This window comes from Physeter macrocephalus, chromosome 19, assembly GCF_002837175.3.
Source record: "Physeter macrocephalus isolate SW-GA chromosome 19, ASM283717v5, whole genome shotgun sequence".
Lineage (NCBI taxonomy): Eukaryota > Metazoa > Chordata > Mammalia > Artiodactyla > Physeteridae > Physeter > Physeter macrocephalus.
In genome coordinates this window covers 63038-82186 of record NC_041232.1, presented here as the reverse complement: position 1 = coordinate 82186, position 19149 = coordinate 63038, and the positions used below count along the sequence as shown (strand labels likewise).

At 42.4% G+C, this 19149-nt stretch overlaps 1 protein-coding gene and 2 pseudogenes across 2 annotated transcripts in view; 2 read left to right on the top strand and 1 right to left on the bottom strand.

Moving 5' to 3' along the window:
• Positions 1 to 18941, bottom strand: part of PRELID3A (PRELI domain containing 3A) — a 125424-nt gene extending 106483 nt beyond the window's left edge. For both annotated transcript variants that reach the window (XM_055080702.1, XM_055080709.1), the window contains exon 1: positions 18825 to 18941. The gene's annotated coding sequence lies outside the window, so the exon portion shown is untranslated. The remainder of the gene's footprint in view (positions 1 to 18824) is intronic.
• LOC129391598 (CDGSH iron-sulfur domain-containing protein 1-like) lies at positions 6845 to 9634 on the top strand (annotated as a pseudogene).
• LOC102995462 (CDGSH iron-sulfur domain-containing protein 1-like) lies at positions 11441 to 11872 on the top strand (annotated as a pseudogene).
• Positions 18942 to 19149: the final 208 nt, after the last annotated feature.

Sequence of the window (19149 nt, the reverse complement as noted above, 5' to 3'; positions counted from 1 at the left end):
TTGCTTTTCTTATGTTGAACCAACCTGACATTCTGAGGTAAATCCCACTTGGTCATGATGTATAATCCTTCAAATATGATTTTGGCTTTGGTTTGCTAGTATTTTGTTGAGGATTTTTGCATGTATATTCATAAGGGATATTGCATTATCTCCAAATACAGTCACATTGGAAGTTGGGGTTTCAAGTATGTATGTTGGGGGCAATCTACAGATTTAATGTGATCCTTATCAAATCACCTATGACATTTTTCACAGAACTAGAACAAATAATCCTAAAATTTATATGGAACCATAAAAGACTCAGAATTGCTAAAGCAATCCTGAAGAAAAAGAACAAAGCAGGAGGGCTTCCCTGGTGGTGCAGTGGTTGAGAGTCTGCCTGCCGATGCAGGGGACGCGGGTTCGTGCCCCGGTCCGGGAAGATCCCACATGCCGCGGAGCGGCTGGGCCTGTGAGCCATGGCCGCTGAGCCTGCGCGTCTGGAGCCTGTGCTCCTCAATGGGAGAGGCCACAACAGTGAGAGGCCCACGTACCGCAAAAAAAAAAAAAAAAAAAAAATCAGGAAAAAAGAACAAAGCAGAAGGCATAACCCTCCCAGACTTCAGAAAATACTACAAAGCTACAGTAATTGAAACAGAGTGGTACTGGCACAAAAACAGATACATGGGTCAATGGAACAGAACAGAGAGCCCAGAAATAAACCCACACACCTACAATCAATTAATCTTCAAAAAAGGAGGCAAGAATATAAAAAGCGGAAAAAGGCAGTCTCTTCAGCAAGTGGTGTTGGGAAAGTTGGACAGCTGCGTATAAATCAATGAAATTAGAACACACCCTCACACTATGCACAAAAATAAACTCAAAATGGCTTAAAGACTTAAACATAAGACATGACACCATGAAACTCCTAGAAAAGATCATAGGCAAAACATTCTCTGACATAAAATGTACCAATATTTTCTTAGGTAAGTCTCCCAAGACAATAGAAATAAAAACAAAAATAAACAAATGGGACCTAATCAACCTCACAAGCTCCTTCACAGCAAAGGAAACCATAAACAAAATGAAAAGACAACCTACAAAATGGGAGAAAATATTTGCAAACGATGCAACCGACAGGGATTGATTTCCAAAACATACAAACAGCTCATACAATTCAACAACAATAAAAAACAAACAACTCAATCAATAAAAGGGCAGAGGGCTTCCCTGGTGGCGCAGTGGTTGAGAGTCCGCCTGCCGATGCAGGGGACGCGGGTTCGTGCCCCGGTCCGGGAAGATCCCACATGCTGCGGAGCGGCTGGGCCCGTGAGCCATGGCTGCTGAGCCTGCGCGTCCGGGAGCCTGTGCTCCGCAACGGGAGAGGCCACAACAGTGAGAGGCCCGCGTACCACACACAAAAAAATAAATAAATAAAATAAAAGGGCAGAAGACCGAAATAGACATTTCTGCAAAGAAGACATACAGATGGCCAATAGGCACATGAAAAGATGCTCAACATCACTAATCATTAGAGAAATGCAAATCAAAACCATAATGAGGTACCACCTCACACCAGTCAGAATGGCCATCATTAAAAAGTCTACAAACAGGGCTTCCCTGGTGGCTCAGTGGTTAAGAATCCGCCTGCCAGTGCAGGGGACACAGGTTCGAGCCCTGGTCTGGGAAGATCCCACATGCCACGGAGCAACTAAGCCCATGAGCCACAACTACTGAGCCTGCACTCTAGAGCCCGTGAGCCAAAACTAGTGAGCCCGCGTGCCACAACTACTGAATCCTGTGTGCCTAGAGCCCATGCTCTGCAACAAGAGAAGCCACCACAATGAGAAGCCCGTGCACCGCAACAAGGAGTAGCCCCGCTCGCCACAACTAGAGAAAGCCCGCATGCAGCAACAAAGACACAGCCAAAAAATAAAAATAAATTTATTTTAAAAAAGAAAAAAGGTCTACAAGCAATAAATGCTGGAGAGGGTGGGGAGAAAAGGGGACTCTCTTACACTGCTGGTGGTAACGTAAATTGGTGCAGCCACTATGGAAAACAGTAGGGAGGTTCCTCAAAAAAACTAAAAATAGAGTTGCCATATGATCCAGCAATCCCACTCCTGGGCATATACTCATTCAAAACTATAATTCTAAAAGATACAAGCAAGGACTTCTCTGGTGGTCCAGTGGTTAAGAATCAGCACTTCCATTGCAAGGGCACAGGTTCAATCCCTGGTTGGGGAACTAAGATCCTGCATGCCACATTGCACAGCCAAAAAAAAAAAATGAAATTAAAATTAAAGATACATGCACCCCTATGTTCATAGCAGTGCTATTTACAATAGTCAAGACATGGAAACATAGAGAAATGCAAATCAAAACCACAATGAGGTATCACCTCACATCGGTCAGAATGGCCATCATCAAAAAATCTACAAACAATAAATGCTGGAGAGGGTGTGGAGAAAAGGGAACCCTCCTGCACTGTTGGTGGGAATGTAAACTGATACAGTCACTATGGAGAACAGTATGGAGGTTCCTTAAAAAACTAAAAATAGAACTACCATATGACCCAGAAATCCCACTACTGGGCATATACCCTGAAAAAACCATAATTCAAAAAGACACAGGTACTGCAATATTCATTGAAGCACTATATACAATAGCCAGGCCATGGAACCCACCTAAATGTCCATTGACAGATGAATGGATAAAGAAGATGTGGCACATATATACAATGGAATATTACTCAGCCATAAAAAGGAATGAAATTGAGTTATTTGTAATGAGGTGGATGGACCTAGAGTCTGTCATACAGAGTGAAGTTAAGTCAGAAAGAGAAAAATACCGCATGCTAACACACATATATGGAATCTGAAAAAACGGTAATGATGAACCTAGTGGCAGGGCAGGAATAGAGACGCAGACGTAGAGAACAGACTTGAGGTCACAGGGTGGGAAGCGGAAGCTGGGATGAAGTGAGAGTAGCACTGACATATATACACTACCAAATGTAAAATGGATGGCTAGTGGGAAGCTGCTACATAGCACAGGGAGATCAGCTCGGTGCTTTGTCACCACTTAGAGGGGTGGGATAGGGAGGGCGGGAGGGAGGCTCAAGAGGGAGGGGACATGGGGATATATGTATACATATAGCTGATTCACTTTGTTGTACAGCAGCAACTAACACAACATTGTAAAGCAGTTATACTCCAATAAAGATATTTTTAATTAAATAAATAAAATAAAAACGTAGTATCATATCACACACACACACAAACCTAAATGTCCACTGACAGATGAATGGATAAAGAAGATGTGATATATATATATATATATATATGTATATATATAATATGATATCACGTATATGTAGAATCTAAAATATGATACAGGGACTTCCCTGGTGGTGCAGTGGTCAAGAATCCGCCTGCAGGGTACACGGGTTCGAGCCCTGTTCCCAGAAGATCCCACGTGCCGCAGAGCAACTAAGCCTGTGCACCACAACTACTGAGCCTGCGCTCTTTTCTTTGTCCAGCCTTAACCAGTGTTGCACCCGCTTACACCCATTCTTGAAGGACCCTAGCTGATTCACTGAAGAACTCTAGGGACTAAATTTCTCCTTTAACCTCACTTAGAAGGACCTGAATGTTGCCATCTCCCACTGCTGCACCCCTGAGGAAAACACCTACATTTGGGCAGAGGCTCAAGCATATGTTGATGGATTACATGCTGCCCCACCCAATCATTATCCTGTGGGCATGATGGCAGTGCCGCTGGTTGCTCCCAATTGGGAGTATCAGCCAGGCTAAACTGGTATCCCTAAAAGAGACCACATGATCTTTTGCCTCATTGAAGGGATGAAGCTATACATAATTAAACCTGTCATTTATGATGGTTAAAGAGATTAAAGTTTAAAGAGATCACTCAAGGTCAGGACAAAAATCCAGCCCTATTTCAGGCCAGGCTGGTAGATGCCCTCTAAAAGTATATGACTGTTGACCCAAACACTTCTGAGGGACACATTGTACTTGCAACCCATTTCATTAGCTTGTCAGCCCCCAACATCTGTCAAAAGCTTGCCATGGGGCCCCCAAACCCCTTGCAACCTTCTTATTGATATGGGCTTCAGTGTCTTTAACAACAGAGACCAGGCTGAGGAGGAAAGGAAGGAACAGCATGACTTAAGGGACCATTAGCAAGCCAAGCTTCTGGCAGCCATCATGGCAGGACCTAACTCAGCTCCTGGTCACCCCAAAGGCACTCCCAGAAGACCCCCGCCAGGTAAAGGAGCCTGTTTTAACTGTGGGAGCCCCAAACACTGGAGCAAGGAATGCCCAGAAAACAGGTTCCAGCCTCCACCCAAGACACCATGCCCACTCTGTAAGAAGATGGGCCACTGGAGAAGGGAATGCCCTCAGCTCCAAAGAGAGTGGGGAAATTCCTCCCCCTTGCCAGTCATGGCAGTGGTTGATAGATGGGACCTGGGACCTCCCAAGAAGAAAGTCATTATCACATGGGAGGAACCACAGGTGACCAATGACATGGCAGGTTGTCCAGTTTCTACTAGACACAGGAGCCACTTACTCTGTCCTGACTTCTCACGCTAGGCCCCTGGCCCCCAAAACCTGCTCTATTGTTGGGGGAGAAGGAAGGCCAAAATGAAAACATTTCACCACCCCTCTAATTTGCACCTGGGGAAAGACTCTTATAACTCACAAGTTTCTGGTCATGCCTGAATGCCCCAGCCCATTATTAGGAAGAGATTTCATTCTTCCAAATCTTTCTCTCCCTGAGTAAGTGACTCTTACTGTCCCTGAAAACCAAAACCAAGACCTATTTTTGGCTAGACTATGCATTATACAAGACATGGACAGTCCTGCTCAAAATATTTCCCCAGAAATTAAAGAACTCATACACCCACAGGTCTGGGACCAGGAAATCTAATGACAGGCAAAGATTGCCACTCCTGTGAAAATCACCTTAAAGGAGGCTAATAACTTCCCTTCCAAGCATCAGTACTCCACAAAACCAGAGGCTTGATGAGGCCTCCAATCCCTGATCTCAAAATTCATCAAATATGGGCTTTTGTTGCCATGCCAATCTCCTTGTAATACTCCAATCCTACATGTTCTCAAACCAAATGGGGAATATACAATGATCCAAGATCTTCAAATCATAAAAGAAGCTGTCATGAGCCACAAGTACTGAGCCCACGAGCCACAACTACTGACGCCCGTGTGCCACAACTACTGAAGCCCGCGTGCCACAACTACTGAAGCCCACATGCCTAGAGATTGTGTTCCACAACAAAGAGAGCCACCCAATGAGAAGCCCACTCACCACAATGAAGAGTAGCCCCTGCTCGCTGCAACTTGAGAAAGCCCGCATGCAGCAGTGAAGACCCAATGCAGCCAAAAACAAAATAAATAAAATAAATTTTAAAAAATAATACATTTTAAAAATAAATAAAAATAAAAAATAAAAATTCCCTACAAACAAAAGTCGAGGACCAGATGGTTTCACAGGTGAATTCTACCAAACATACAAAGAACAACTTATACAGATCCTTCTCAAACTCTTCCAAAAACTGAATAGAAAGGAACACTCCCAAAGACATTCTATGAAGCCACCATCACCCTGATACCAAAACCACACAAAAGATACCAAAAGATACCACCAAAAAGGAAAATCACAGGTCAATATCTTTGATGAAAATAGATGCAAAAATTCTCAAAAAAAAATATTAGCAAACTGAATCCAACAACACATAAAGATCATACACCATGACCAAGTTGGTCACAAGGATGGTTCAACACATGCAAATCAATCAATGTGATACACCACATCAACAAAAGAAAAGACAAAAACAACAATCATCTCAATAGATGCAGGAAAAGCATTCAATAAAATTCCACATCCATTCATAATAAAAACCCTTTTGAAAGAAGGTATAGAAAGAACATATCTCAACATAATAAAAGCTAGTTATGACAAACCAATGGCCAATATAATACTCAACAGTGAAAAGCTGAAAGCCTTCCCGCTAAAATCTGGAACAAGACAAGGATGACCACTCTTACCTCTTCTATTCAACATAGTACTGGAAGTTTTAGCCACAGCAATCAGAAAAGAAAAATAAAAGGTATTCAAATGGTAGAGAAGAGATAAAATTGTCATTATATGCAGATGACATGATAATATACAGAGAAAACCCTAAAGAGTCCACACAAAAACTACTAGAACTGATAAACGAATAGAAGAAGGTAGCAGGATACAAGATTAACATACAGAAACCGATTGCATTTCTTTACACCAACAATGAAATATCAGAAAGGGAATATAATAAAATGGTACCTCTTAAAATCACACCCCCAAAAATAAAATATTTAGGAATAAACCTGACCAAGGAGATGAAAGACATATGCTGAGAACTAAAAAACATTAATAAAGGAAATTGAAGATGATTCAAAGAAATGGAAAGAATCCCATGCTCTTGGATTGGAAGAATTAATATTGTAAAAACGGCCATACTACCCAAAGCAATCTACAGATTTAACGCAATCCCTATCAAATAACCCCTGACATTTTTCACAGAACTAGAACAAATAATCCTAAAATTTATATGGAATCATAAAAGACCCAAACTGCCAAAGCAATCCCGAGGAAAAAGAACAAAGCAGGAGGCATAACCCTCCCAGACTTCAGACAATACTACAAAGCTACAGTAATCAAAACAGAGGGGTACTGGCAGCCTGCAGTTCGCCCTTAGGACAGACGCCTGTCGCACCTTGACTCCCGCTGTCCGCTCGAGCCAGTCAGTGCTCAGTGTCTTGTGTACATCCTTGCAAGCGATGGCGCCATGAGTATGACTTCCAGCATATGAGCTGAATGGACTGCAGTGGTTACCATTGCTGCTGGGACAGCTGCAGTTGGTTATCTAGCTTACAAAAGATTTTATGTCAAAGATTATCGCAACAAATCTATGGTAAACCCTCACATCCAGAAAGACAACCCCAAGGTAGTACATGCTTTTGACATGGAGGATTTGGGAGATAAAGCTGTGTACTGCCATTGTTGGAGGTCCAAGAAGTTCCCACTCTGTGATGGCTCTCACACAAAACACAATGAAGAAACTGGAGACAACGTGGGACCTCTGATCATTAAGAAAAAAGACACTTAAATGGACACTTTTGATGCTGCAGACCAACTTGTCATGATGTTTCCTGATCGTTTAATTAGAATGAGTACCACTTTTGTCTAATTCACCCCCTCTGGGTTCTAGATGTGGTATATTGCAAACTACAGCTTTCATATTCACGGCATTTGCCTTACTTGTTGAACCATTGTGGTGCACATTTGTTGAAACAAAAAAAAAAGGAAAATCCAATCTCATGGACTGTGGGTTATTTTGGTCTTGTAAGGATCCGTTTCTTTACATTTAAAAATGACATTACAATATTGTTGTATGGCGAAGTTAACGTATTAAATTATTCTCAAAATCATGTATGTGCAGATTGTACTTGTAATTGTACTTGTAATTATCACCATTTAATATTACTTAGTTAACCAACAAAGTAAATTGGGTGTGATTAAACTACGTGTAATCTCTTAATAACAATCTAGGAAAAATCTATTATGACCTTGGTATTCTTCTCGAACGTGGTAATGACACTGAGAAAATACAGCTTCTGTGTTTTCAATCAAAATGAACTTTGAATGTTAATTCTGCTTAATTATAAGTGGGCCAGGTCAATAATAAAGGGACAGTAACTTCTTTGTATTCATCTTCATGGATATTTAATTAATCCATTAAAGAAACCAGTAGTGGAAATTTAGATCAAAGTGATATGAGATTTAAAGTTGTCATGAAGGATGTCTTAAAATGTAATAATGTTCCAGAATTCTAGCCAAGGAGTGGCAAACACTTGAATTGGGGACACTGAAGGAATTGGAACACGTAATATCAAGTCTCCTGTACGCAGAGCCACACATCCTTAACAGAAATAGTAGTCGTGAGGGTAGATCAGAGGCATGTGAAGATTTTTATTTCCTCATTCTTGATAATCAGGCACATGATTAATTCTAGTAAAGAAACTGTTTTGGGGAGAAAAATAAGAATGACATCCTCTTTTAAACTGTATAATCTTAAAAGCAAAAATTTGAAGACAAGTGTTTATGTAATATTCTTCAAAGAAACTTTCTTCAGACCAGAAACATTGCATTTCATTGCTGATTCAGAAAAAAATATGAAAACTAAAAATAATTAGGAGCAATAAAAGAGTTAAGACAGGAGTAGTTAATATATTTTTTAAGAGAAATTAGGTTTTTGGATTTCATGGGTTAGAAGGAAAAATATATACGTAATATAGCAGACATAATTTGAAATTGACAAAGGTAACAGGTAAACATTCTCATTTCTTTGCAGACACTTGAATTCTCAGTCGTAGTCAATCATTTTTCTACTTGGTAGGATCCAGAATTACTTTGGAAGTAACAGGAATCAGTGCAACTAAAACATCAGTGTTCCTATATTAAGTATGATCATTGATATGTTTTTAATGTATGGTTTTGTGTATTATAGTAGATAAAGTTGATCTCAAAATTGTGTGTACCAGTTTTTAAGTAGTCCACATGACTTAGTTGAACTTGTCTTTAAGGCACATCCTAAGCACAAAATCTCAAGTACTACAAACCCTGATTCTACCTATAAGATTCTTAGGATGAATTTTTTCATGCCTCTTCCTCCTTTTTCAAATAAGTATGATTGGGTCAGCAATAGAGAGCATCATGCTTTTAAAGGTTAATTGTTTTAAAGAAAAATACATCTATGAACTCCCAAAGTTACAGATAAAAGGACATTCTTTGAGGGAATTGCCCAGTCCAGTGGTTGGGACTCCACACTCAATGCCAGGGTCCCAGGTTCGATCCCTGGTGGGGGAACTAGGATCCCATGAGCCACGTGGTACAGCCAAAAAAAACAGGGAGAGGGGACATCCTTTTAACACACTAAGCTGTATTCTTAATTTTGAATTTGAAATTATTATGAGTCATGCATTTTTATAGCTAGTGGGAGAAAAAACAAAAAAACTAGTGCCAATTCTCAAAACTACTTTCAATGGTGTAGGTGGGTGACTATGATTATGGTAAAATTGGAAATTGTCACCTTATTGTGAAATGCAGATCTGTAGCATTTTGATTCTCCAGGATAATTAGATAAATGTAGTCCCACGGTCATGCTAAAATTCTATTACATGCTTTTGAACTAGAATTCCTTTAGGATATGAAAACCTTTTCATGTTACTAGTTAACCTAAAAAGTAAAGTAGGAGTGGTTAAGTTAATGTGAGATGTTTTTACACAAAAATCATTGTGTACAATTACTGTTCTCACTTAAATACCCTAAATCTTCTAATTGCTTTTTCGTTTGATAGAGAGATCAGGCAAGTGGGGCTCCCCAACACCATCACCATCTTTTTTTCTCTGTATCATTTATGTTTCAGTGATTTCTGCAGTAAGATTTTGTGCCAGGTTGAGAAGTTTCTAATGTCATGAAGAAACTTGTTTTGCAGTGATAAGTTTAGAGTGACATACTCCTGTTCATGCAGACATTTATTAAGCATTTATTATAGACTATGTAATTGAGAACACAACATTTTGGAGAATTCAAAGCTCACAGTTTGGATTATATCATTTATGACATGGGTTATATTATGATAGTTTATGACTTGGGGTTGTTTTCCTTGACAAATTGTAACAGTTGCAGTCATGTATACCAAGTCTTTCTACAGAGTAGGTGGGTTTATTTGATTTTGTATTAGTTATGAATGATTTTGTTTTAAGATAAACATTGGTTAAGGTTCCTAATTATCCACATATTCAATACTTGGGTATCTGTGACAGTATTTTATTCTACTAGTTGTCAGAAGCTCTGCTTTTCCTCCCCGATTTTAACACTAACTAATGTCAGGCAAAGCCACTCACCTCTTAGCCTTTTAATTGAAATGGTTGGACAAAATGGCATTTTAGGCATTGTTCCCCAATTCTAAGCCAAGACTAAAATTTCAGCATCCCTAAAGGAAAAATAAAAAGGTTGACAGAAGGTCATCAACTTGAATTTAATTTTTATTACATGATTATACCAACTTTTGTGGTATTGAAGTATCCTTTTGTGAAATGGCATTGATAGTAGTATTAGTTGCTTTCAATATTCTTGGCAAAATTAAAAGTTGGCAGCCCTATATTGGCCCCCACTTTTTTTTTTTTTTAACTGCTCCATGAAATCTAAAAATCTGGAACCACGTTTTTATCTAAAGCCAAGGTTTTAATCTAAAGTTCTGGGACTTAGTAATTATTTTATAAAGGTGTTAAAACAGTACAGTTTTATTGATTTTGATATTTAGTTTGTATATTTGAAATTTTTCATATAAAAAAAATATTAGCAAACTGAATCCAACAACACATAAAGATCATACACCATGACCAAGTTGGTCACAAGGATGGTTCAACACATGCAAATCAATCAATGTGATACACCACATCAACAAAAGAAAAGACAAAAACAACAATCATCTCAATAGATGCAGGAAAAGCATTCAATAAAATTCCACATCCATTCATAATAAAAACCCTTTTGAAAGAAGGTATAGAAAGAACATATCTCAACATAATAAAAGCTAGTTATGACAAACCAATGGCCAATATAATACTCAACAGTGAAAAGCTGAAAGCCTTCCCGCTAAAATCTGGAACAAGACAAGGATGACCACTCTTACCTCTTCTATTCAACATAGTACTGGAAGTTTTAGCCACAGCAATCAGAAAAGAAAAATAAAAGGTATTCAAATGGTAGAGAAGAGATAAAATTGTCATTATATGCAGATGACATGATAATATACAGAGAAAACCCTAAAGAGTCCACACAAAAACTACTAGAACTGATAAACGAATAGAAGAAGGTAGCAGGATACAAGATTAACATACAGAAACCGATTGCATTTCTTTACACCAACAATGAAATATCAGAAAGGGAATATAATAAAATGGTACCTCTTAAAATCACACCCCCAAAAATAAAATATTTAGGAATAAACCTGACCAAGGAGATGAAAGACATATGCTGAGAACTAAAAAACATTAATAAAGGAAATTGAAGATGATTCAAAGAAATGGAAAGAATCCCATGCTCTTGGATTGGAAGAATTAATATTGTAAAAACGGCCATACTACCCAAAGCAATCTACAGATTTAACGCAATCCCTATCAAATAACCCCTGACATTTTTCACAGAACTAGAACAAATAATCCTAAAATTTATATGGAATCATAAAAGACCCAAACTGCCAAAGCAATCCCGAGGAAAAAGAACAAAGCAGGAGGCATAACCCTCCCAGACTTCAGACAATACTACAAAGCTACAGTAATCAAAACAGAGGGGTACTGGCAGCCTGCAGTTCGCCCTTAGGACAGACGCCTGTCGCACCTTGACTCCCGCTGTCCGCTCGAGCCAGTCAGTGCTCAGTGTCTTGTGTACATCCTTGCAAGCGATGGCGCCATGAGTATGACTTCCAGCATATGAGCTGAATGGACTGCAGTGGTTACCATTGCTGCTGGGACAGCTGCAGTTGGTTATCTAGCTTACAAAAGATTTTATGTCAAAGATTATCGCAACAAATCTATGGTAAACCCTCACATCCAGAAAGACAACCCCAAGGTAGTACATGCTTTTGACATGGAGGATTTGGGAGATAAAGCTGTGTACTGCCATTGTTGGAGGTCCAAGAAGTTCCCACTCTGTGATGGCTCTCACACAAAACACAATGAAGAAACTGGAGACAACGTGGGACCTCTGATCATTAAGAAAAAAGACACTTAAAAGGACACTTTTGATGCTGCAGACCAACTTGTCATGATGTTTCCTGATCGTTTAATTAGAATGAGTACCACTTGTGTCTAATTCACCTCCCCTGGGTTCTAGATGTGGTATATTGCAAACTACGGCTTTCATATTCATGGCATTTGCCTTATTGTTGAACCATCGTGGTGCACATTTGTTGAAACAAAAAAAAAAGGAAAATCCAATCTCATGGACTGTGGGTTATTTTGGTCTTGTAAGGATCTGTTTCTTTACATTTAAAAATGACATTACAATATAGTTGTATGGCAAAGTTAACGTATTATTCTCAAAATCAAAACAAAAACAGAGTGGTACTGGCACAAAAACAGACATATGGATCAATGGAACAGAATAGACAGCCCAGAAATAAACCCACACACCTATGGTTAATTAATCTTTGACAAAGGAGGCAAGAATACCCAATGGGAAAAAGACAGTCTCTTCAGCAAGTGGTAATGGGAAAGTCATACAGCCGCATGTAAATCAATGAAGTTAGAACGCACCCTTTCCCCATAAACAGAAATAAACTCAAAATGGTCAAAAACTTAAATGTAAGATGTGACACCATAAAACTCCTAGAGGAGAAACATAGGCAAAACATTCTCTGACATAAATCGTACCAATGTTTTCTTAGGTCAGTCTCCCAAGACAATAGAAATAAAAACAAAAAATAAACAAATAGGACCTAATTAACCTTACAAGCTTTTGCACATCAAAGGAAGCCATAAACAAAATGAAAAGACAGCCTACAGAAATAGGAAACCACAGAAATTTATAAATTTATTTATTTATTTATTGCTACAGCAATCCTGAGAAAAAAGAACAAAGCAGGAGGCACAACCCTCCCAGACTTCAGACAATACTACAAAGCTACAGTAATCAAAGCAGCATGGTACTGGCACAAAAACAAACGTACAGATCAATGGAACAGAATAGAGAGCCCAGAAATAAACCCACACACCTATGGTCAATTAATCTTCGAAAAAGGAGGCAAGAATATCCAATGGGAAAGAGAGAGTCTCTTCAGCAAGTGGTGTTGGGAAAGTTGGACAGTCACATGCAAATCAATGAAGTTAGAATACACCATATACAAAAATAAACTCAAAATGGATTAAAGATTTAAACATAAGACATGACAACATAAAACTCCTAGAAGAGAACATAGGCAAAACATTCTCTGGCACAAATCATACAGATGTTTTCTCAGGTCTCCCAAGGCAATAGAAATAAAAGCAAAAATAAACAAATGGGACCGAATCAAACTTAAAAGCTTTTGCACAGCAAAGGAAAGCATAAACAAAATGAAAAGATAACCTAGAGGGGCTTCCCTGGTGGCTCAGTGGTTGAGAGTCCGCCTGCCAATGCAGGGGACATGGGTTTGTGTCCCGGTCCGGGAGGATCCCACATGCCGCGGAGCGGCTGGGCCCGTGAGCCATGGCCGCTGAGCCTGCGCATCCGGAGCCTGTGCTCTGCAACGGGAGAGGCCACAACAGTGAGAGGCCCATGTACTGCAAAAAAAAAAAAGATAACCTACAGACTGGCAGAAAATGTTTGCAAATGATGTGACTAACAAGGGCTTAATTTGCAAAATATACAAACAGCTCATACAATTCAATAACACAGAAACAAACAACCCAATAAAAAAAATAGGCAGAAGACCTAAATAGACATTTCTCCAAAGAAGACATACAGAAGGCCAATAGGCACATGAAAAGATGCTCATCATCACTAATTATTAGAGAAATGCAAATCAAAACTACAATGAGGCACCACCTCACACCAGTCAGAATGGCCATCATCAAAAAGTGTACAAATAATAAATGCTGGAGAGGGTGTGGGGAAAAGGGAACCCTCTTACGCTGTTGGTGGGAATGTAAATTGGTGCAGCCACTATAGAAAACAGTAGGGAGGTTCCTCAAAAAACTAAAAATAGAGTAGCCATATGATCCAGCAATCCCACTCCTGGGCATATATCTGGACAAAACTATAATACAAAAAGATACATGCACCCCTATGTTTATAGCAGCACTATTCACAACAGCCAAGACATGGGAACAATCTAAATGTCCATCAACAGATGAATGGATAATAAAGTCGATGTGACACACACACACACACACACACACACACACACACACACACACACACACACAATGCAATACTACTCAGCCAAGAAAAAAGAATGAAATAATACCATTTGCAGCAACATGGATGGACCTAGATATTATTCTACTAAGCGAAGTAAGTCAGAAAGAAAAAGACAAATACCGTATGATACCACTTATATGTGGAATCTAAAATATGACAAGAATGAACATATCTATGAAACAGAAACATATGCACAGATGTAGAGAAGAGACCTGTGGCTGCCAAGGGGGAGGGGAGTGGGGGAGGGAAGGGTTGGGAGTCTGGGATTAGCAGACGCAAACTATTATATATACAATGGATAAACAACAAGGTCCTACTGTATAGCACAGGGAACCATATTCAATATCCTATGATAAACCATAATGGAAAAGAATATGAAAAAGAATGCATATATTTGTATAACCGAGTCACTTTGCTGTACAGCAGAAATACAACATTGTAAATCAACTATACGTCAATAAAATTCAAAAAGCAGGGCTTCCCTGGTGGCGCAGTGGTTGAGAGCCCGCCTGCCGATGCAGGGGACACAGGTTCGTGCCCCAGTCCGGGAAGATCCCACATGCTGCGGAGCGGCTGGGCCCGTGAGCCGTGGCCGCTGAGCCTGTGCGTCCGGAGCCTGCGCTCCGCAACGGGAGAGGCCACAACAGTGAGAGGCCCACGTACCGGAAAAAAAAAAAAAAATTCAAAAAGCAAAAACGAAAAAACACCTTCAGCTCAGGCCACCTTACTCCCTCATAATCAACCCCCAGCCCACTTTGTTGTCACCCCTGTACACAATCAAGGAAATAGAGTGGGCCTGAACTAGGGGATACCAAGAGGGCCCCAATGGCTGTGGATTAAGGAACAAACAATAATGCTGTCCAGAGCATTACAGTGGAATATTTAAAAATCATTCTATGACTTCTCTTATCTGGGGTGGGATGCTTTGACTAGCCTGGTGGAAAAAGTCTTCTCTGGCATGGGCCTTTCTCAGACTAGCCTAGAGGTCACAGAGGTCTGTAATATACGTTACCATAATAACCCAGGGGGAAAACTAAGGCCTCTGCCTCTCCTCCAGCCCATCCAAAGAAGAGGAGAACTGGCAAATAGACTTTACCCAGATGCCATCCTCCCAGGGATATAAATACCTTCTGGTCTTTATTGACACTTTTACCAGATGGGTGGAAGCCTTCAACGAAGACTGAGAGAGCTCAGGAGGTAATTAAGGCATTACTAAAGGAAATAATTCCTGTTTGGACTTCCACGGTCTTTACAAAGTGATAACGGTCCCTCTTTTGTGGCTAGGGTTACCCAACAAATCTCTACTGCCCTAGGCATTTGCTACCGCCTCCATACTGCCTGGAGGCCTCAACCATCAGGGAAGGTAGAAAGGGCAAATCAAACTTTAAAAAGAATCCTGGCTAAACTTTGTCAAGAGACATTAGAACCTTGGACAAAATTTTTACCTATAGCCCTCTTGAGAATCAGGGGGGCACCTAAAATGGGGCTAGGGATCAGCCTGTCTGAAATGACTTATGGTAGGCCCTTTTTATCCTCTGACATTTTGGTGGATACTGAAACCAGTGAGCTTATTAAGTACCTAATTAATCTGGGACTGGTCCAAAAGGCGATTTCAGAATATTGAAATCAGGCCCCCAGCCAGGAAACTGACCCCATTCATGTTCAGCTGGGAGATTTTGTCCTCCTAAAAACATGGAGAGAAGGGTCCCCCTCTGATCAATTACTGCCCAAGTGGAGGGGCCCTTACTAGGTCCTTCTCAGCACCCCTACTGCAGTTAAATTACAAGGGATCAACAATTGGGTTCACCTGTCCCAAATCAAACCAGTTCCTCTTAAGTCCAAACAGGACCCTGGCTATGAACAGGAAGACACCTCCAACTGGACCTGTGAGCCTACCAAAGTCCTGAGGCTCCTATTTAAAAACCAAGAAGTTGAATATATACTCAAAGGACAGACATCGTTGGCAGATACGTAAAATGATTTGGTGGGTTGGACTCTTACCATTTTTGCTATTATTCTCTTACTTACATTTTACCAGTTCACTTAACCACCCCTGCCAGGGAAGAACTCCTCTGTCCATGCTGGGTTTAAAGAAACTGTTCACTTTTAGCTCGCCACCGCCACCATGAAGCCATTATTCACCCTAAAATTTCTCTCCCTCCTGTGGATATCTGCACAAGGGGTATGGAGCGGCAACTCCATAGTACAAATTTCCTCCACCATAGGAAAAAATGAAAACCTTACTAACTGCTGGGTCTGCCACGCCAACCCCCATGAGGCCCCGGGGTGGCCCATCTTCTACCCAGCCTCGGCCAACACCTCCCTCTATACTCTTAACCAGTCCAATTGGTCTTGGGACCCACCCACAGAAGAGCTTCTCTCCACGGTCAATTGGACATGCTTTAACCTGTCCTCAGTCATTTGCATTAACTTGACTGAAAGAACCCAGCCTTTTCCTAAAACACACAGGGATCATATCTTCAAACTTTCAAGATTGCATGATCTGACAGCCATCTTTAGGGGTAGGACACAACCCATATGTTGAAGGTCTATTCAAAGATACAAATGCAAAAGGGGCACACCTGAAGTGACCTCAACAGAGCTAGATGAGACACAGAATTCTACCTATTGGATATGTCTGGCATCCCTGGGATCCCGGGAGTCCACGACCTACCTCCGTTTTGGAAGCTGGAAAGGGGGCACTCTACCTCCTCCATTCACAAAATATAACGTGACTGCCTCACATGAAGAGGAACCTCTTCCCCCATATAAGACCCACTTGCCTGAGGTGGGGATCCGAGGAGGGCCACTTAGCCCCAGCTGCACCTGCTCAATGAATCCTAACCTCACCTGGCAGAGCCAGCTTCTTCAGGAAAACAGATCCCAGACATGGCTATGTGCTCCAAGGGGACACCTCATAATTTGTGGCCACCCAAAAGGAAGGCTGCAGGGTCTCATCTATGTGAGTCTCCTCTGAGCCATGGGCTACCAATGCATACATAAAAGATTAACCATGGGATCCTACACACTCGCCTTTTTAGCCCCTGGGGTAATATCCATATAAATATCTCCATTCCCCATCCCTGGCTCCAGCGTGCGATTGGCCTCCTCCTGGCAGGAATTGGAGCTACTATTGGCTTGGTGGTCCCCCAGGGAAGCTTTGCATACCACAAGGCAACGCTTAGTAACCTGTCAGTTACTCTACCTACTCTGGCCAGGAGCACGGGGAATGCACTCTCCAGACTCTCAACCTCCCTTAACTCCCTAGCAAATGTGGTGATGGTAAAAGACTGGCCTTGGGTTATCTCCTAGCTTAGAAGGGAGGGGTATGCACAATAATCAATAAAACGTGTTGCACCTACATCAACGCCACTGGCCAGATGGAAGAAGATATCCAAAAGGTATATAAACAGGCTCAATGGCTATACATTTTTGGAAAGGGTAACCCCAGCGCCGACTCCATTGGGACTGTAGTCAGAGGGGTATTACATACCCCTGGTTCCTACCCCTACTTGGACCTCTGATCGCAATAGTACTTTTACTGATTTTTGGCCCCTGCCTTTTTAACCTGCGTGTTAAGTTTGTTTCCTCCAGATTACAACAGTTTCACCTGCAGATGATGGTACGCCAGGGATTTCAACCCAGCCCACATGAAGATGGGGACTATCAACATCACCTGGACAGGGTTGCAGGCCGCCCCCCCACCACCACTCCCCACTCTCCATCCCTGCTTCTGCCAATGACCCCGATACCCCTATCTCTGACAGATGGCAAGGTGGTCTGGACCCCACAGGTAGGGACAATGCCTCTGCTCGGCTTGAAGCAGCTTCAGAAGACGGACCATTGACCCTTTGACCGTTAAAAGATTTTAAGGGTCCAAACTCCTTGAGGGGGCCAGTGTTAGAGCAGGCAGTTGGCCAGATAAGAGCAGAGAAGGGAGGCATGAGAGTCTGACAGGAAACCATACATCTTGTGACCACAGGGGTCCTAGAGGCAAACAAGAAAGGCAGGAGCCTCCAGCGTCGTCGGAAAGTAACCTTCTGCTCATTATGACCTCATTACAACAGAATTAACACTGTGACCGGGGCAGTACCCATCCTGCACCTGAGGCCACGACAGACCTGAAAAGACCAAAGAGGACCAAAACTCCCCCGTCCTTGGGGAGGCGGAGAAGGGAAATGAGATCGACAGAAGTCTCCCCTGAGTCTCGCCCTGTAATATTCTTTCCAGCTGTTTCCGCGCCCCATATAACCAACTCGCGGTAGGAAACTCAGGGCAGCTGCTCACCCGAGCAGCCAGCTCTCCCTCCCGACAGCGTGCGGTCGCTCAGTAAACCCTCGCTTCGCCTCCGTGTGGGGCTCTGAATTCTCTGAGGAAACAAGAACCTACCCTCCGGTGACACGGCCAGGCGGGCAGAAGTTGACCCGTGAACTCAGTTCCCGCTTCTCCGTTCTTTGGCCACTGAATAAAGCCTGTGCTGTGTGGATCTCAGCTACGGTCACGTTCGCCTACTCGAACCCGAACCGGAAAAAAACCCTCCCTCCTCCCCCCAGGCAGAGCCCACACGACTTAACCGGCCACAGTATCTCACACATTTTCCCTCGTTTCCCGCTACTCCACCTCGTCTGGGATCACAAGTTCCTCTCACTGCTGAGAGACTGATGGCCGCGCATTTTCACCTGCTGTGGGTCCGGTTCCTGACGGCCGCCCTAGCTCCTCCAGGGCCTAGGACGGTGCCTGCCACAGACAAGGCCCCACTGAAAATAGCCTCTCAAGCAAGTATGTGACGAGGGACCTACCGAGACTGGTGTCCGAAGGATCGAAGACGGCCTCCGCCCTGAGGGAGAGGGCCACCCGTCGGAGCCCCAACAGCCTCGGCGGGGCCGACCCGCGCTCTAGCCAGTGCAGCGCCAAGGCTAGCGCCCGGCCCAAGCCCCGCCCTCCTCCCTCTGAGCTCCTCCCTCAGGCCCCGACTCGCCATCTGAGCTCCTCCCCTCAGGCCCCACCTCCGCCCTGACCCTGAACGTTACGGAGGCGGGGCCGCGGTCATGCCCGTGGTCACGCCGCCGTGCGGCTGACGTCAGCGCGCCGGGGCGGGGCGGGGCGCGAGCAGACGCAGAATAG